The 19194-nt window shown below is 36.9% G+C and overlaps 1 protein-coding gene across 2 annotated transcripts in view; it reads left to right on the top strand.

The window, feature by feature from the left end:
- Positions 1-19194, top strand: part of SLC12A7 (solute carrier family 12 member 7) — a 2260604-nt gene that overhangs the window by 1527206 nt on the left and 714204 nt on the right. The window lies entirely within an intron of this gene.

Here is a 19194-nt window from a genome sequence, read left to right as displayed (position 1 = left end):
TGAAATATATTCCTTGGCTCTTCTTTATCATACATTATATAAATTTAATTTAAGGAAAGAGTAGAAACATACATGCTATATCTTCATTCAGTGGCGGGCAAGATGTGCAGTAATTGCCTTTGGTATAATTTAAACAGCAAAGTCAGTCATCATGCTACCATTAATGTGCTCTGAGTTCTGTCACTCATTTTTCACATCAGGTTACAGTACTTAACACCAAACCAGGATAATCATATGATGCTGTATTACTTGTTGATATTTCTAATGGCTTCTGTGTAAGATTCTAACCTATACAAATAAGTGTTCTGAGCAAGTACTTAAAAAGATTAAAGGAGCTCTTGCAGTTCATCATCTTTTGGATTAGGAGGAATTAATATGATTAAGCTACTGGAAATGCCAAGCTAGAAAAAAAAAGCGATAAAAGTACGGCAGCTGCAGCAGTTCACTGAGACGAGAAATAAGTAACACAGCAAGATAAATCTGTCTTTTGTTAAACAAAGTGTACAGAAAAATCTGCAGAAAATGCCACTGTTTGATTAAGTCACAGTAGAATAAGTACAGTTGTTCAGTGGAATAAAGCACGGGGCTTGAAATGTACAGTTGTTGCCATTACTTAAAACCTGCAGCATTAAATTACTTCTAAGGCCAAAGCAAGCAGCACTGAGTTTGAAACATTAACTCCTAAATGATTTCATTTACAGTATCTCTGAATTTACTGTAAAACAGCAACAAAGAAAGACTAAAAAAGTAGGAGATAACCAATGAATGTCGTTTGCTTCCTTTCCCTCTTTCTGTCTTCCTTAGACAGATACTGAATTTAGTGCATAAAGGTCATTCTGTTAACTGTTAAGGAAAACAAGAGGCATTCATGTTCAACTGACAATATAATTAGTTGGCTTTTGATTGTATGACAGTATATTTTAATGAGGGGGGGATTAACGTTGGTCACTAGGCTGTGACAGATATCTGGGAATTCTAATAGTCAACAAAATTGCGACCAAAGAAACTGAGAAAGTAGAAGTGTCATTAAAGGTAAAATATGTTTATTACTTATTTTTTTAACTAATTAAAAGTTAGTAAGACCATTTAGTCTTCTTTTTCTTCTTCATCCATTGCCTTGGGGACCTTTTAAAAAAAAATCACCAGATCGAGTAAGCGTGACTTGCCTTTTACAAATCCAAACTGAGATTGGTCCAGTGTTTGCAGGTTCCATATGTCCTGATTAATTAATTCCATGATAAGTCTTTCCACGGCTTTGCATATAAGGCTGGTCAGACTTATGGGTCTGTAATTGCCTATCTGTGTGGAAGGTCCTCCCTTCTGCAAAGGGGTAGCTGTCCCCCATTCACTTGGTACAAACCTGTATGGAGACTGAGACTGAACATTGTTGTGAGGGGTGTGGCTAAATTTTGCCTCATGTTATTTAAGATGCATACAGGAATATTGTCAGGACCCACTGATGCAATAGTTTTACCTTTTGATAGTACTTTTAGGAGCTGGTCTTGTGTGGTAGTTGGAGGTAAGCCAGTTTCAGGTATATCTTGAAGAACCAACAGAGGGGAGAGAGGGGTAAAAAATAGAGCTAGATTTATCAGCTAATAGGATCACTATATCTTCAGCCTCACTGTAGGTAACATCATTCACAATCAGCTCAGCACATTGCTGCACAATGTTTTTGAGATTATGAACATAACTAAAAAAATGTGATTGTCTTTGTCTTGGGTAGCTTTTTAACTTCAAACTTGGCTTTACTGGATTTTGTTAAGCTCCTGAGTTTATTTCAGTGGCAAGGGCTCTAACATTCTGCGAATTACTATTAACTTTTGGTCAAAATTATTTTCCTTTTATTATAAAGCTTATTGATGTTATGGTTCCACCATGTGGGTTGGTTTTTGGGGGTTTCTCTGCACTTGTTCCTGTGGGGCACAGCTGCATTTATACAGCTGTTTACATGATGGTATAGTGTTGTGGTGTACATTTTTACACAGTCAGTGGAGTTAACTGGGTTTGGTGGGTATTTGAAGCTTGACAATGTATCACGTAGAAGTAGGTAGCTTGTCTCAAAGACATTTCTAAAGGTACCTTAGGTAGAAGGAATGTCTGTTTTCAGTTATATTTTGAAGGAGTCTGCTTTATGGTCAGACCTAGCAAGTGATGAAGATATGTAAGGGATGGTACAATATGCTCCCATATTAGTAAGGATAAGATCCAAGATGTTGTTCTCTCCTAGTGACTAATGGGCATTTGCATTGAAAAATTATGGAAATCTCTGCTTGTACACTAGTTATGGTGTAGGTTTCCCAGTCTATTGTTGGATAGTTTAGATCACTTAGGAAAATGGTATTGGGTTTAATACTGAGTGACTAGTCACTGTAGATGGGCTTTGTGGCTTTTTTTGTCATATAAGGAGTTCTATAGCTAGATAATATATGGTATAGGACCTTTCTCATGATTATTTGGACATGAAGAAGCTCTAGTGCATCATGCTACCCCTGTCAGCCTTGATGTGAGTCTCTTTGGGATGTAAACTGATACACCTCCACCTTTTCTCCATGTCTAAACATATGGGAGGGTGTTATAGCTCTGCACAACCAGCATGTTCTCTGCTATTTTAAACCATGTCTTGGTCACTACACAGACATCATTGTCTTCCAGGGTGAGAGGGGTTTGTAGGGAGTGGATCTTCTTGTTCACAACCCTGATACACAATGTAATATAAACAGTCTCACATGTTAAAAAAGCACATTTATAAGATTTAGCAGTGAATCTAAAAACCAGATGGACATTATGCAACAGTGAATCCAAAAACGACAAAGATGAGAAAAAAAAATAGATAAATAAATAAAGGGTCCATTAAAAGATATACCACATGGCCGTCCTTTGCATGTTTTCTTATCCATCCAGGATGTGGGAGATTTGTATGCCTTTTTTAACAAATATAAATGTATTATTTCAGACAGTTAGAGACTTCAAATAATTTCCAGTGGCTATTTTGTAGAATTTTTTCATAGACAAATACCAGGAATATTCATGTCCAATTATAGCAAAAAAAAAAAATCACACTGTCTTCATATGAATAGAAACTGTTAAGAGTTATTCTGCATCTTCAGTTGACGTGAGCTTTTTATTAATATCCTACACTTGTTTAGTTTTGAATTAGTTACTTATTAGCTGATTCACTGTCATTTAGATATCTAGAATTTACCATACTATAGTCAATGTGTAGCATTTGAAAATGTGATCTAATGTATGCTAATTTTATGCATGCTGTTTTAATTGACATACACTAATTATGAAGACATTGATTGAAGTGTTGGTTTGCAATTCAGAGTATGGCATCTTACTTGTAATTGACTGTACCATGATGTAGAGCTGTAGACTTTACATATTTAATTTCTAACTGACATTTAATGTACACCATTTGAAAAAGATATTTAGGGCATATCATTAGGTCTTTTGCTTTATTTCTTATAGTTACATCTTTAGAAGTGGCCTTGGCTTGTTGTTTTCGCTTTAGTTATTTAATTTTTGAAGTGACCATTTAAGGTTAGAAGCAGTTCTACTTTGAAATTTTAGAGTAGAGGTTTTGGACTGTACTGCTTACACTCCATTTTAACTACTTTAATGCTAGCAACTTTCACTGCCATACTCTAATTACTTCAGCCTCATAATTCCTACTAGCATTTTTGCACTTCTCTCCTACTGTTATGATTTCCTGTTTCCTATTTTACTTTGTCGACCTCACAAATGTGACGTCTCTTTTCCATTCATGAGACCAGCACAGCTGGGGTAGTGTTGTTGCCTTACAACCAAATATTCTCTGGTTAAGTTCTTGGCAGGGGTGCCTTCTTTGTGGAGTTTGCATTTCCTCAGTGTGTTTATGTGGCTTTTCTCTGGATGTTCTGATTTCCTCCCATATTCTCAAGACAATGCAGTAAGTGGATTAGACACATTAAATTGGCCATAGGTGCAAATAACTAAGTCTGTATGTGTGCACACGTGTGCATGTATGTATGTATGTAGTATGGAAGAAAAATAGTAGGTCTAGCAACCCGTTGGTGTGAATATTGATTTTAGATGATGGTCAGTGTTGATGTGACACCCCAACCATGTGCAAAAAGCGGGGAAAAAAGGGGTTTATGGATGAATGGATCTGCTGTTTTATGAAGGTTTTGTTTTTTGGTTGTTTTGTGATACTGGAAGAGCTCCTTTCAATAGGTCTTCGACTGTCTGTGGATTGCTGTAAAAGCAATGACATTGGAACTATCTTCATTGCTTGACTTCCATATTCTCATATACCATGTCTTTTTTTTTTTTTTTAAGAAACAACTAATCACTAGAAATGTATTTGACAACTAACTTCATCATACTATACATGTTACATTGACACTATTTTTTGTTGACTCTATGAAATAAAAATCTCATTTTTATCAATTTACCATAAATATCTGTGGTACTGGTGGAATGGAGATCTTGCTTCCTCAAGCACAGTGCAGTCATTCAACGTGGGGCATTAAAGTGCATTATATGCCAATTGCTTGTCCCAGGTACCAGTTAACTTGCCATATATTTGCTAAGCAGATCAATAATAACACTTGAGCTAAGCCTAGCTCAATGCTAATGAATTAAAATGTAATAAAAAGATGATGAAAAGCAGGACTGAAGGAGGAGAGCTGGGTGATGTGTACAGGAGGTGTGGCATAACGGAGATATGCCGTCTACAGGAAAATCTGTGGTGTCAGTGAAAACTCTGAATTAGATATGGTAGTGCGTTAGCTATTCAGATATGAAAGAGAGTTGGAGGGTATTAGAGGAAAAGAGACAGAATGGCATGAGAAAAGGTAGGAAGTTTGCAGAGGATACTGAAGACATGGCCAGAGATCAGCAAGGGAGGACAAGCAGGCAGGGCAAAAGAAAGGAGAGTGAAGAAAAAAATGTAATATAGGCAGATAGGCAAGAGATAAAATTAAGTAAAAATGGAGGAAAAGGGAGAGCGAGAGAGCAGTTATAAGTGATAAAGGGAAGGCAGAACCATAGATGGCCATGCATAAGACAACAGCAGTTATGGAGGGGCATTCAACCAGAGGAAAAGAGGAGAAGAGGAGAAAAGGAAGGTAAGATGAAATGCTACACATGATTGGGATAGAACATAGGCAGAGATGTAACTATTGTGGCTTCATGAATGAAAGCTGATATGGGGGGGGCACCAGTTTGAGGAAATGTGCAAAGGCAGCAAATGACCCAGCTATTATAGTGAGCATAGGCATGAAGAACAGTTGAAGCAGAAGACCAAGAGTAATATATGTGGAAGGAATATGGGAGTAGAGACCAGTGGGTAGGACTTCCAGGAAATGTCGGAAGGATGGAAAGTGAGATCAGGTGTAGTACAAGAAGAAATGCAACTAACAGGATGGTTGTGGGTAGTGCAGTTGGAATTGAAGGTTTTCAGTTTGGACAGGTAATGGCAAGAGTCAGGAAATGAAGGAAACAAAGGACCATATGACAAGAGAGAAGAGAGTTTTGGTGATTGGTCACTCAGTCACTAGATGGATTATGACTACATTTTCTCTTGTAAACTAAGTATAGTATGCAATTCAGTGTGTGTGTGTGTGTGTGTGTGTGTGTGTGTGTGTGTGTGTGTGTGTGTGTGTGTGTGTGTGTGTGTACACTCACAATGGAAAATTGCAAATGTTATCTCGAAGCTTGCCTTCCTTTAAAATGGAGAATATGTAGTTGCTAAGCTGTGACAGATCCTTTGGATTTCTATCAGCAAAGGAGGAAGGATGGTGAGATGGGGAGGCAAATAAAAAAGTTACACATTTTTATTTTCACCTTTACTAAACATTATTGGAAATAGTTACTATTTAGGAAAAGAGGCAGACTTTATTTTCACTAATGCTAACTGTAGTAATAAGCAACATTACTATCACTATTACTCCTAGCAGGCAGCTGTATCAAAGTCATTGATACATAACTGCTAGTCATTTCAATCAGGGGTGAAATCTTCCTGATGGGCTTTCATTTTCTCACTGAGTTAATGAAAAAGTCATGAATGTTAATGAAAAGTCACTCCATGTGATCAGAGATTGGTGCTTCTTCATAAATGTTGTGTGCCAACTGGATAGAAGCCATTTCTCTTGTAGTTGCCCTGCTAAGCTTTGTTTTGAAGACTATAATTTACATTTTGGAATTTGATCAGTTTTTTAAATTGATTTCTTATTAATTAACGAGTGTAATTTTAGCAAGCACTTTGTTTCGTTAAGTCTAGTGTCCTGTTTATTATTTTAGCAGAGTGCACATGTAAAGTGTGTATCGGAGCAAGTACTATTAACTGCAAATCTGTTTTCTTTCTGGAATCTCAGTTTATATGTTGGAACACTGTACCTTACAAAAAGAGACAAGAAATAAAGACCTGGGAGTTGAAGTGATGTCACTTCAGACAGCTTATTAGGACAAAATGGTTACAAATGCTTGAGGACTTAATCAAACCTGTGAATATAATTGGAGATGCTTGTTTAAAGGCTTCACTATAAGGTGTGCCTGACGTATATGACACTTGGCAAAGGCTGGTCTCATAGATTTGGAAAGAACGAAGCTTTGCACAGACAATTAATATTTTGCATAAACATTGTGTTTAGCTGCAAAGTATGTTTTGGATACTAATCAATTTTTAAGCCACTAGTAAGGCCCGTCATTTAACTGACCCTGGTGAAGAGATGTAAGAACAGCTAGTACAGCACCTCACCTGACCTCAGCATTGTAAATAAAGTCTTTGTTAACCCTGAAATAGCATTACAAAATGTGTTATATTGTGACAGGCATTACAAGCTTTTGAGTCACAGGAAAACATGCAACAAGTTCTTACTGTCTTCACCATACATAAATTCAGTGGCATCTTTCACTTAAGAATTCTTCCAGCATGTCAACTAAAAAAATGTTATAACATTTCCACAAGCACATCTAAACTGTTTGATGGTATTAGTGATTTAAACAGTTTCCAGCTATGAAGTCATGGGACCAGCTGCACAGAAGCTATCGTTTCATGTTGGAGCTAAACAGAGATGAAGTGAAGTACTGATAGATAATTATATTATTTAGCCTGTTAGAGGTCATAAAATAGTGAACTATTAGCATCCAAACCAAGATACTTTTCCCTGCTGAGAACTGTGTCTTCAGATGATAGACTAACAGTGTCATAGCCAGAAAATGTCACCTAGCACCAACAATAGAGAATATTATTCCTGACATTAATATAGTCTAATGCAGAAGCACCTGTCTGCTATTACAAGTTCACAAGTTACAGTTGCACCTGGGTATTGGGCATGGCTTTGCAACACGTCTTTGACTAACAAGGTACAAGACACAAAACTTTAAAATAATTTTGCAACAGAGGTTTCTTTTGGTGTGAGCAGGTGCACAGCATTATAGTGATCATCTCAGAATATATGACAACACCAAAATAATCATGGCATTACCATACAAAACCAGTATTCCAGTGTTCAAAACAATGAAGATGACATAAAGTACAAATTTAATGTTGTTGTTGTTGTTTGTCTTTTGGCTTTTTCCCGGTAAGGGGTCGACACAGCGGAACTCCGGTCCGCTAATGATTGGCGGTAGATTTTTACGAAACGCTGAGGTGCCAGCTCGACGCCCAAACTTCAACAAAAGCATGCCCATTTACACACGTATGTCTTTCGAACGCTACCCAACAGCGGGGAGGACGTGCAGACTCCACACAGAAGGCACTCCCAAGCCGAGAATCGAACGGGAGAACCTCTTGCTGTAAGGTAACAACGCTACTGCCGTACCACCACGACAGACATAAAGTACAAATTTGATAAGTCTGATAAAGAGTTATATAGGGCAATGTACTTTGAAGATGGTATTTTGCTAGACAGTGAAAAGTAGTTGATATTCACCAAGATGTATCATCAACATATCCCACATCTCCACAAAGAATTCTAGGTATGGCTAATCATACAGTAAAAGGTCATTATTATTCAAAAATGCACATGGTGATTCATATCTCAGTCATTGTGCCCATTATAAATTGAACTTTCCCATAAAAAGTCTGATCACTCAACATGATTTCAGTAACTGTACTGATGGTGCTTCTAGTAGCCATACCTCTCAACTATCCAGAGGTTGGCAGAACAACTCCAGTTGTCCTCATATTTTGATGTGAACCACATGTTTTTTTAAATTGTCTGATAAAGAAGAATTACAGTCAGACATGACAGACAATAATATTTCATACTTTCTGTTGTTCAGAAAATGCAGATTGATTCAAAATATGCTGTTCTGCTATCTTAAAATGAAACCAAGTTTGACCCTTTAAACCCCCCCCCCATTATTTATGGCATTGTCTGGAATTCCTGAGTGCAAAAAAAGTTAAAAGGTAAGCTGGTAATATAAAACAAAAAGATGCAGAGAAACTAACTAGTATGGAGAAGTTGCTCTCTTCTCCATAACTTCTCTTGCACTTTTCTGATGCTATGTGCAAGCGTGTGGATGTACATGGTTACCCATGCACAGTACATCACTACCCAAAAGTGGAGGCAGAAGACAGCTAAAGTGCTGTCATACAGTGGCATTACTTAAGGAAAGTTAATTTCTTTATAGTCTCATAAGTAAGTACTAGTCAGTCAGTCTGCAGACCATTACAAGCTTAGCCAAAAACTGCTGTTCAGAAGTTCCCCACAAGACAAGATAGATCAGAGAGAATATGAGACTGTCCATTCAGTTATCGAGGTTTACCATGAATGTGGCAAAAATGCTGTTCTGTTTGCCATGTAGTGGAACTTTGTTCTAGAGGTGAAAGATATCTTGGGATATAAATCTATCATGCCAATGTGTGTTATTTACTGGTAATGAAGGTTTACTCCCTTTAAATAAATATTTGAGGTACCATTTGTTCTGTGAAGGAATATGAGGTCAAAGAGGGTTGAATCCTTCATGGCTTAAAAGGCTAGACACACATCTCCACTGAAAAGCCTTTAGGAGACTGAGTGCATAGGGAAGGCTGATAATCTTTTTTAGTTATGACTCTGAGTTCTCTCAATTTGAGTGATACATTTAGCTAGCTAGAAGACTTTCTGTACTTCTATGGAGACATGATGGTCATACGATAAGGAATTATCAACAAGAGTGCCTAGATCCCTTGTGACAGTGTCTGATTGGAGGGGTGTGCTAGCTGTATGGTATGTGAAAATGTTTTGTTAACCAAAATCAATTATGCTACATTTTTTCACATTTTATTTGAGATCACTGTCCCATATTCATGCTGGAGCAATTGTGAATCAGTGGAAGATTGAATGATAACACCCAATTTACTGTCATCTTCAAACCTAGATAACAGTAGGTCAGGAGTGCTGATCTAAAAGTCTGATAAAAAGATGCCAAATAGGAGATGGCCCAACACGAAGCCCTATGGTACACCACTGGCAACTCTCTTGCTTTCCAAAGTGACACCAGTGGCTCTAACCACATGGGCTCTGACAGACGACCACTTAACTATCTACCACACAGTATAAGGATTACTTAAAGTGTTACTGTATAGTAACAATAATCAATAGTAACAATAATCTACTCCTCTGGGTGGGTATCACAGGGTTTGCCCACTATTTGCTTTGTTTTGTCATTCAAGCTTCATTTTTCTGATCAAACCACACCAGTTCTGAGTAAACCCTGTGATACCCCACCCTGTCATGAATTATTGCTAAGGTATTGTGTCATATTTCTACAAGAGATGTTTTTAGTAACAGCATATCTTAGCGCACTGCAAAATCTGTACTATGGAACTGGAGCCAAACACATGCCGAAGCCCTTCAAATCCTTTGATAATGCCTTACTGCTGAAACTTCCATGGCATGGTTTGATCAAGCAAAAAAAAAGATAAAATACACACACAATTTATTGTAGATACAAGCCCAGTAGTATTTTGTGCCTTTGTTTTGCAAGTTAATGGATGCAAGAAAAGATAATTTTTTGCTTGCTAAATGTATGCTTTCTATGTTGTTAGGCAATGTTCGCAAACTGAGAGAGAGAGAAATTATAACCATTGTTTAAGCTGTGATCATTTCTTTATATATTTGTTTAGAAAAATATACTTGTAACAGATCAGTTGTGACTGTCTGAATAGTTCTAGATCTAAGCCAGCAACAGGGAGCAACAGATAAAGATTCCAGCTACAGCCATACTTTGGTACTCATCAGCACAGAAAAAGAAAGGTGAATCCTTGTGTTGAGACCTTCTTTACCAGCATCAACACAGGAAATGTCCAAAGCTGCAAAAGTTGCTGTGGACTTTGTCAACTTCATTCCTTATAATGGAGAACCTAAGGCTCATATTATAACGTTCAAAAGGAAGCTGCAAAATTATGGGGTTTTGTCAGACCACCACCTTTGCATTACAACACCTTATGCAACCACCATAAGAAATGTGCTAGCTGCAAAAATGACTTAACAGTATCTATTGATGGCAGTATTACTTTAAAATGTCAGCGCATGGTTGTTACATCGTCACCACTTCTAGTTAAAGTATTAAAACTTGTACAAAAGTTACTTCAAGCTATAATGAAAACAGAAGAATCACTGTGAGACAAAATGCAATTTCTTGAAACATACCTGTCAAAGCACTGTTGGGTAACTGTTTTTGAGTAACCTATCAGGCTTTGCCGCAGGTTTCTACAATAATCAGACTTAGCTTTTTTAGTGCTTATTCTTGCTAATTTTCCCAGGTCTAAGTAATGGGCATGTTAATCTGCCAAAGTTTTGTTTCCACACTTTCCAAATTGTGTCACTACTCGGTGCTCAATATGCGTCTGGTAAATAACACGTGACCTAGTGGGTAACAAACAAATATAGAATAGTACCAACATTAAGTGCTGAAAATATCACTTTAGGTCTTAGATCTAGGAAACTGCTACTAACACCCTCCCAGCAGGAAGAATAAGAAGCCTTGTAGGATTTTTTTTAAAGTTTATTCTAGCCAGTTGGGTGAGCTGATGGACAAGTGTTCTTGTTCTGATCTAACTGGATAATTGGAGAATAATCGTAATCCTCTGTATTGTTATGATGCTAGCTCTCCAATCATGCCTAATGAATGAAACTTAACTAATCACTCTTAAACATGATGGTGGAGAACAGTACAACTGAAAACAGGTAAACCAATTGGTGTATCATACTTTAGTAAGCAGCTGCTGGAAGCTATACTGTATAGTGCTGTTGTGCTGCAAAGTGCCTTTCTTCTGTGGGGAACTGGTGCACATTGTAGGTAACTGTGTTCGATCCGCTCTGGTATACCAGTCTTCATCACCGTAACCCATGTCAGTGAGATATGGCAATGAACAGTGGGGTACTAAGCATTGTGTGCATATTAGATTTATGCAACGGCACACTATGATTATGAATAATCTGGCCATACTTGATAATTTCAGGATTTTTCTGTGTGATTGTGTGTGTGTGTGTGTGTGTGTGTGTGTGTGTGTGTGTGCGTGTGTGCGTGTGTGTGTGTGTGTGTGTGTGTGTGTGTGTGTGTGTGTGTGTGTGTGTGTGTGTGTGTGTTAAAATCCAGTGGCGGTAGAATTATTAATGGTAATCATGATGATACTGAACTATCTCATATTGTGTAGCTGAATATATTGCATCTGATAATACGATGAATCATAGTATAGTGGAAGACCATGGTAAGACTTATTCTCCAAACTTCATGGGCCACTTCTTTCTTCAGATGAACATGTGAAGGAATATATGCAGAGGGAGATTTATACACAGATGATAAAGAAAATGGTGGTGAATATTGTTATCAAGGGGAAATGGTAAGACAACAAGAAATAATATATTAAGTGTAAAGATTTACTTGAATTGAATATATTACAAGTAACACTGTGCCATACAGATTTAAGCATATTAAGAACAGGCAGTGATTATAATTCAGTAGTCCTATATTGATTTGCTCAGAATTTGAATATTAATGATACACTGACTGGAAATAAATCTCTCTGTTCTAAAAAAATCCCTGAATATTTGGATTGTGCACTGGCTAATCTGTGTTTTGTTGTTGAACTCTGCAGGAGTGACACTTATGGAATATTAACCTAACCATATATTGGTAAGATAACTTAAAGCTTCTAAAATTATTTGCATTAAACAAATTGAGGGTAATGAGGGAGAAGAATTATTTAGTCATTAAGTAGGTGGAGAAAGGGCAGTCATTAAAATGAATGATGCTTTCTACATAACTACCGCTTTGAGTATATTTAATGGCTATAGTGATTTTTTTTTCAGAAATGTATTTCATATTTATGTATAACCGTCTGAAATATCAAAGTTTATTAAATTATTTTTTGTTTAAAGTTGAATGGAGGTTATTCGAGGTTTATGCAAATATTTACATGCAATGACTTCAAGAATTTGTGTTACAATTTGAGATTTTATAAGTAAAATATTACTCTTCCATGCTAATCTGTTATTTTAGGGAAATTTTTCCTAACTGAACTACCATCTAATGTTTTTTTTTTTTTTTTGTGAAATCATTGATCACAGAAACTAAGTTATTTGAGCAGTATTCAACAGTTATTACCGCATTTGAATGTTGTGCTATAATTATAACTGTGGACATTCATTTTCTGGGTAGTAGAATCCACCATGAAGAATGACTTGATGGTGTTAGATGGCTATTTTCAAGTTTTAATAACTTTTATTGAAGTGTGTGTAACACTATGTGAGCCTGTTACTGTTAAAGGGTTGACGGTGCAATGGGCATGCCTGTGCTATTCACACAGGCAGGTGCATTTTTAGCCAGGAAGTAATACGATGGCTTTAGCATACTGATTTATAAATGTAATTAACATTTAGATGGTACATATCTGATGGTGTCTTTATATTAAATGGTTGAGAGATCTGGAAACAGTTTTGAATAAAATGTTGTGTTTGTTACTTTCTGATAAATTTGGATTACAGTGTTGACAATCATTCTGGATGCGTTGGTTTAAAGGAAACAATGGGAAGTTGGCTATTGTGCTTTTCAGTAGAGAAATTGTGTCTTACACAGTGTTTGTCATGCTCAATATATTATAAGCAACACTGCCAGAGAGTGAATGCTGGGAATTTTTTAAATGTTATGACGAGAGAAAATACTGAAACAGAGAGAGAGGCAGCACTTGCTGAAGAAAAGAAACTTTACGGTAATGGGTTAGTCAAACTGTGCACAGTGTCGTTATGAGAATTGTTGCTAGACAGCACAGTATTTAGCCTTGCTACCTCGTAATGATTGCCTCTTAAGTAAATTTCTTAACTTCAGTACCCTCTTTGTGGAGTCTGCATGTCTTTCCTGCTCCTGTGAGTTTTTCCCAGGTGCTCTGTTTACCTTCTCTTGCCGAAGACATGCTGTCAGTGAAGTGGCAGTCTTATAAATTGTCTGTAGGTTTGTGTACTTTGAATTAGCCTGTGCCCTGCAGTGAATTGATGCTCCATTCAGGATTATTTATCAGTTTTGCACCCTTTGAGTGATGAGATTGGCTCATACTCCCCTGTGACCCTGAAATGGATTAAGCATATTATTAGAATGTAAGTGATTTAATTAAAGAATTGAAAATTCAGAGGTGAAATGATGAATAATGATGAAGTGTTGTAACATGGACAAGAAATATGAGCAACCAACAAATACATTTTATTTCTTGTTATACAGCTAGCAAACAAGTTGAATAAGCTGTAAAATCAAATGGATTACACTGTTAATCAATATTAACGTGGACAGCTCTGCAGAACATTTTCTTAGGTTAGCATGTGTATATGCCAGTAATTTGAAAGAATTATTAAATAAGCAAAGACATATTTTTAAATGGTGGTATCTATTATTTATAATTATATTGATATATAGGTATACCAAAAAAACACCCATGCATCAATATTCACAAAGTCTTCCAGAAAAAGTCGGCTTTGCAAATGTTGATACACAGTCATTTCGATGCATGGGAAACGTAAACCAAAATAAAAATTAAAATAAAACATTATTTTTGCAGGGGCGGGTAAGCTAAGCAGATGACAGTGTTAAACTGACCCATGATATTTGTGTATGCGAGTGTATGTATGTATATACATGTTTTAAATCTGCTGAAACAATCTCTTTTAATACATATGATGAAATTTATAGTAAAAGGTCTGTTCATATCTCAAACTGTATATACAGTGTCCTTTATATTGGAGGGATGAATGCTTCATGTTAGAACTCTTGAACATGTAAAGGGTATTAGAAATAAAAATGTTTCTAATGTACCTGCTGCACACTATTTAGAAGCTGATCACAAGGTGAAGTTTTCTCTTGAAATTTTGCAGATATTCAATTGAAGTATATTTGATTATGATTTCTCTGAATATTTGTTGTGACACAATAGCTGGAAGAAACTGCTCGCACCCAGTCCATTTAAAAAGGCTTAATCCACAAAAAGATGCACAAAACCGACTTGGTTTTGTGCATTTTATTGTGGATTAAACATTTTTAAACGGACTGGGTGCGAGCTGTTTCTTCCAGCTATTGTGTTTATACGAGTTTGAGTATTTGGAACGTTTACTTCTATATTTGTTGTGAAACTAAGTGTTGTTCTGCAGTTTTTTCACTAGTGAGGTGATTAATGATAGCTACTCTATTAAACAATCCCTAATGAACAGAGGCATAATAAAAGCGCAGTGACTTTTTCTATTTGTTTTTCCATTGTGTTGTGCTAAGTTGCTGTTTTCATATGCATTAGAATTGCCATGCTGGATTTTTTAAATTGGCTCCATATTGTAATTCTTAGACCCATAATTGCAGCTTCTTAAATTGCCCCCAACATGTACACGCAAACACATACCTGCTACTTATATGTAGTATGCCTGAGATTGCTGTACCTTGCGAGAAGTGAATTCTGAAAGACACAGTGATCTCAGTCTGAACATATAAAGTCCCCATGTTTGCACATTGTCTCACCATTCTGGGACTCTGCTTCCAGTTCTCATTTTAGAATTTTTAAACTGCTCCCCTTTAAATGTTACAAGCATTACTTGAAAAAGGATGTGTATTTATTGGAAAGCATGTATGCTTATTTGTTTTTGAATTATCTGTTGACATATGAATTTTGCCTAGACCAGGGGTTCCTAAAGTGTGCTCCACAGCACCCTAGGGAGCCACGGCTTCCTCACAGGGGCGCCGCAAACTAATAAGTGTGGCACCCCTTATTTCCCGGCACATTTAGTTTTTAAAAAATTAAATCCCGGCTTTTTGAGCTAACGTCATCACACACGTGATGACATCAGCTCCGTAAGATGACTGCCAGCCTGTTGGAATCGAGCTCGCTTCCATTTCCGGCTGCTCAACATTCCAAATGTTTAGCCAGGAACAAGTGGATATATGCTCCGTGATGGTGGCATCTGCATCGTCTCACCTGCCTTAAACCGCAACCAAATCAAAAAGATTCCTGCTCAGCTTTTTTGTCATAAACTGCGCTTCCTGGACCTTAGCCACAGTAACTTAAGCTCCATACCTGGGGACATCAGTTTCCTACAGAACTTGCAGTACTTTGCTGTGACAGCAAACAAGGTGAGCAAACTGTTTTTTTAAAACTGAATAACTTTCAGAAGGAAGTGTAGTACTATTAACTACTATATTGTGCTTTGCTGATCTGCTTTAAAGAGAAGCATTGATCAGTGCTGTAAAACTAGCGTGTTGTAGAGGTAAGCTTGTGTTTTGCAATTGGTTGCTCTTTAATTTTTTTATGCACTGCATTTTTTAACTTACTGATTTTCAAGGTTGCATTTGCCATGATCAAGTAACACCTATTGCTGACAACAGAGCAGCAGGGTTTGCAGCAGTGTGAGATGATTCGAAAGCCTGTGTGGAGTGGTGACCCTGCTCTTTGTCTCCTTGTGAAATACAGCTCCAGGAAAGTTTTCAGAAGCAGGACTTGTAAAATTCTGTCACACATTTCATGCAGTCTGAATTTCTTTTGCTAACAGTCCAGTTACAGTGTGGTGTTTGGGTTAAAGCGAATGTCGTCTTGGATACTTGTATGTTTGGCTGTGTACTGTGTCCTGTAATGAAAAGATGCTTAAATAAATTTGTTTTTCTGTGCTGTTCGTGTGTATACACACACACACACACTCACGCATGTGCATACATATTTGGACAGTCGACACATCTGGCTGTAAAATTCTTATTCTCAAATATTTGTAAATTTAGTTGCTGAGCAGGTTAGTACAGCTTCACCCTACTGCACACAGAGTTTTCAGGTCTTGTTGGATTTACTTAAGGAAAATATGTGAACACATCGTTGGAAATGTATGCTATTTTTTATCCAGCATTAATAGAATTTCTGTTTTTCTTGTCAGTACTCTGATATTCTAGTGACCTTAAGGCAATAAAAAGCTTATGGCAAAATTAACAAGTAGGATTGATGATAAAGTGGGTCTGGTCTAAACTGTTAGCACTAGAGTTCTTTGCACAGCATGAAGAAATAGGGGTGTTGTTTTCTTAAAAAAATATATAATAATGATAAAGTAAAAAATCATGGCTTTAGGGGGGCAACGAGTGAAAATGATGTATACATTTTACAAGTATTTACTGGGCAACGTTTCCAGGGGTGTTTTTAATTTTAAGTGGGGTTGGGATAGTATTATGAGGTCTGGTTACCAAATATCCTTTTCTGACTACATCTGTCTAACAGCTGAGAGGTATGCTGGACAGAGTCAAATAATAGGGACAGATTTTAAATATTGCTCTTATAAACTTAAAGTTAATAAGGTTGCCATTAGGTTTGCTTACCTCTCAACCATAGTGGATCAGTGTTATGCTGTTAAGCAGAATGTGCACTTTTTTTTGGTAATTATCTTTTTATTGTACTTTTGAGCTTTTCTCCCCAGGTCTCCTAGTCCAGTCGGGCAGCCTCGTTAAACAAATGTCAAATAAATAAATAAATGCAATATGCACTTTATGCAAGCCATGGGAGGGGGGCTTGGGAAAACCTGGATTCAGCAAGGGAGACGAGAATCGAAAAAGTTTGGGAATCACTGGCCTAGACAGTATTTGTTTTTCTTTTTTTACCACTGGATGGTGTTCTGTTTTTGAATCTGAACTGTGATAGCATTACTGATTTTCTGAGTCTTTCCCTTTATAGTATATTATTACAATAACTTAAATGCAAAATATTGCTTCAAGCATAACACCATATACAAACATTGTTCTTTTCTCTTAATACTTGGTCACTTCTTGGTAGGTCTGAACAACCATCAACTTATGTCTGAATTATTGTTATTGAATCATATTGCCTCTTACATATTATGTCAGGCTGTTCTTTCAAATGATTTGATGTCTAATATGTTATGTATTCACCTTATAAAGTTGTCCATGTACCCTGACATGAATTGCTTAAAAAGATGAGTTTACAAGTAAAAAGAAGTTAATGAAAACAAATGGAGTCTTACCCTTACCAAAATAATTAAACAACAAATGTCCCCCAGTATTATATCCTGTACATGTGGACATTCAGTTCATATAATTCTTCAGTTCATGCACTTTTGAATTTTGTACCGTTGTCTATTAAAAGGCTGATGCTTAATATTAAAGAGCTGTGTTATCTTTACAGCTTTCCCAGATCCACGGCATTGACTAAATCTGTATGTCTGGCCTTCAGAGTGTTACCATCAGCAACAATATTTGATGCCATAAGAGTGTCTCTCATAAAAATAGAGCTAGAAATTCCATATATGCTAAGTGAGCATGTATTACCACTTGATAAAGTGTGATTAGAATTCCTGGTAATGAAGCCCCTTGGCTGAATTTACAAGAGGTCACACAAACAAATGGGCAACATTATATGATTTTATTAGAAGTTGTGTAGCATGAGGTCTCATCTATTACTAAGAGGTGCTCCTCTTCTGAGTCCCAGAGCAAGTTACAAGATTATCACAGGTTCATGGAATGATTTGATCACCCGCTACATTTTGACCATGTTAGATACAGGATGCTACAGTTCAGAACTGATTTCTGCATATCCTGTCCCTTTCTAGCAACTGAACAAGAGTGTCATCATTGCAGCAAAAAAGACAGTTTTTGACAGCATATTCTTTGTTTGATACCCAAAGCCTGGTTAAGATGATGATAAAAGTATTAAGCATTTCCTATCAAAGTTTGTAAAGGGCTTCATATTCCACATCCCAAGGATGTGAGGTAGATAGATCGGTGACTAAATTGTCCATAGGTGTTTGTCCAGAGTGTGTGTGTGATAGAAAGGCAAGGCCTGGCAATCTTCTATACCCTACCCTACTTGTTATAGGAGTTGCATGTGACTAAACAGCATTAGATGGATGGCTGGATTGATAACAGCTGTTTTGGACTTTTAGTAAAGTGTTGGATGTTCTTTAGTTAGAGACTTAATATAACACTATCTGTTGACATTTAACATTTACAGTTTATTCAGTTACCATATCTGTTTAACAGCATTACTATAATATAACTAATAAAAGCTTTTACCTTATCAAATAAAGTGTAAACATGCTGTATATAACATTTGTTGAAAACCATTATAGAGGCTCACTGTGATTCCACATGATATGGGAATCAATAAAAAATGAAGAAGAACACACAAAACGTTGGATAAAAGAACTTTATCAAAAACCAAAGCTTTCGGGTAGAACCCTTCCTCAATACTAACACATGTGTTAGTATTGAAGAAGGGTTCTACCCGAAAGCTTTGCTGTTTGATAAAGTTCTTTTATCCAACGTTTTGTGTGTTCTTCTTGGATTTTTGATTCAGCGCCTGTCTTTATCAATCAATAAAAAATGCCCACTGTAGGTCTCTGTCTTCAAATAATACTGCCCTCTCATTTCATAGTTTGCATTAATTTTATGCATTCTCAGCTGGGGTGCCTTCTGTGCGGAGTCTACATGTCCTTCCTGCGGCCACATAGATGTCCTCCCACATTCCAAAGATATCCAGTAGGTGGCTTGGACATTCTAAATTGGCCGTAGGTGAGAGTGTGTGTATGTATGGATGAATGGTATGAATGAACTACCGTGCCAGGGCTAGCCACCCAGCGGTGTAAACCTTGGCTTGAGGTGATTGTCACTGCAAAAGTGACACCCCAACCCCATGTGCAAAATGAGAAAAGGAGTTGAGAATGGATGGATGGATAAACACCTTACAATGTGCCATAAAGT

The sequence above is a fragment of the Protopterus annectens genome, chromosome 3.part0, assembly GCF_019279795.1.
Source record: "Protopterus annectens isolate FY-2018-M chromosome 3.part0, PAN1.0, whole genome shotgun sequence".
In the NCBI taxonomy this organism is placed as follows: domain Eukaryota; kingdom Metazoa; phylum Chordata; order Ceratodontiformes; family Protopteridae; genus Protopterus; species Protopterus annectens.
This window is presented reverse-complemented; position numbering and strand designations above follow the sequence as displayed.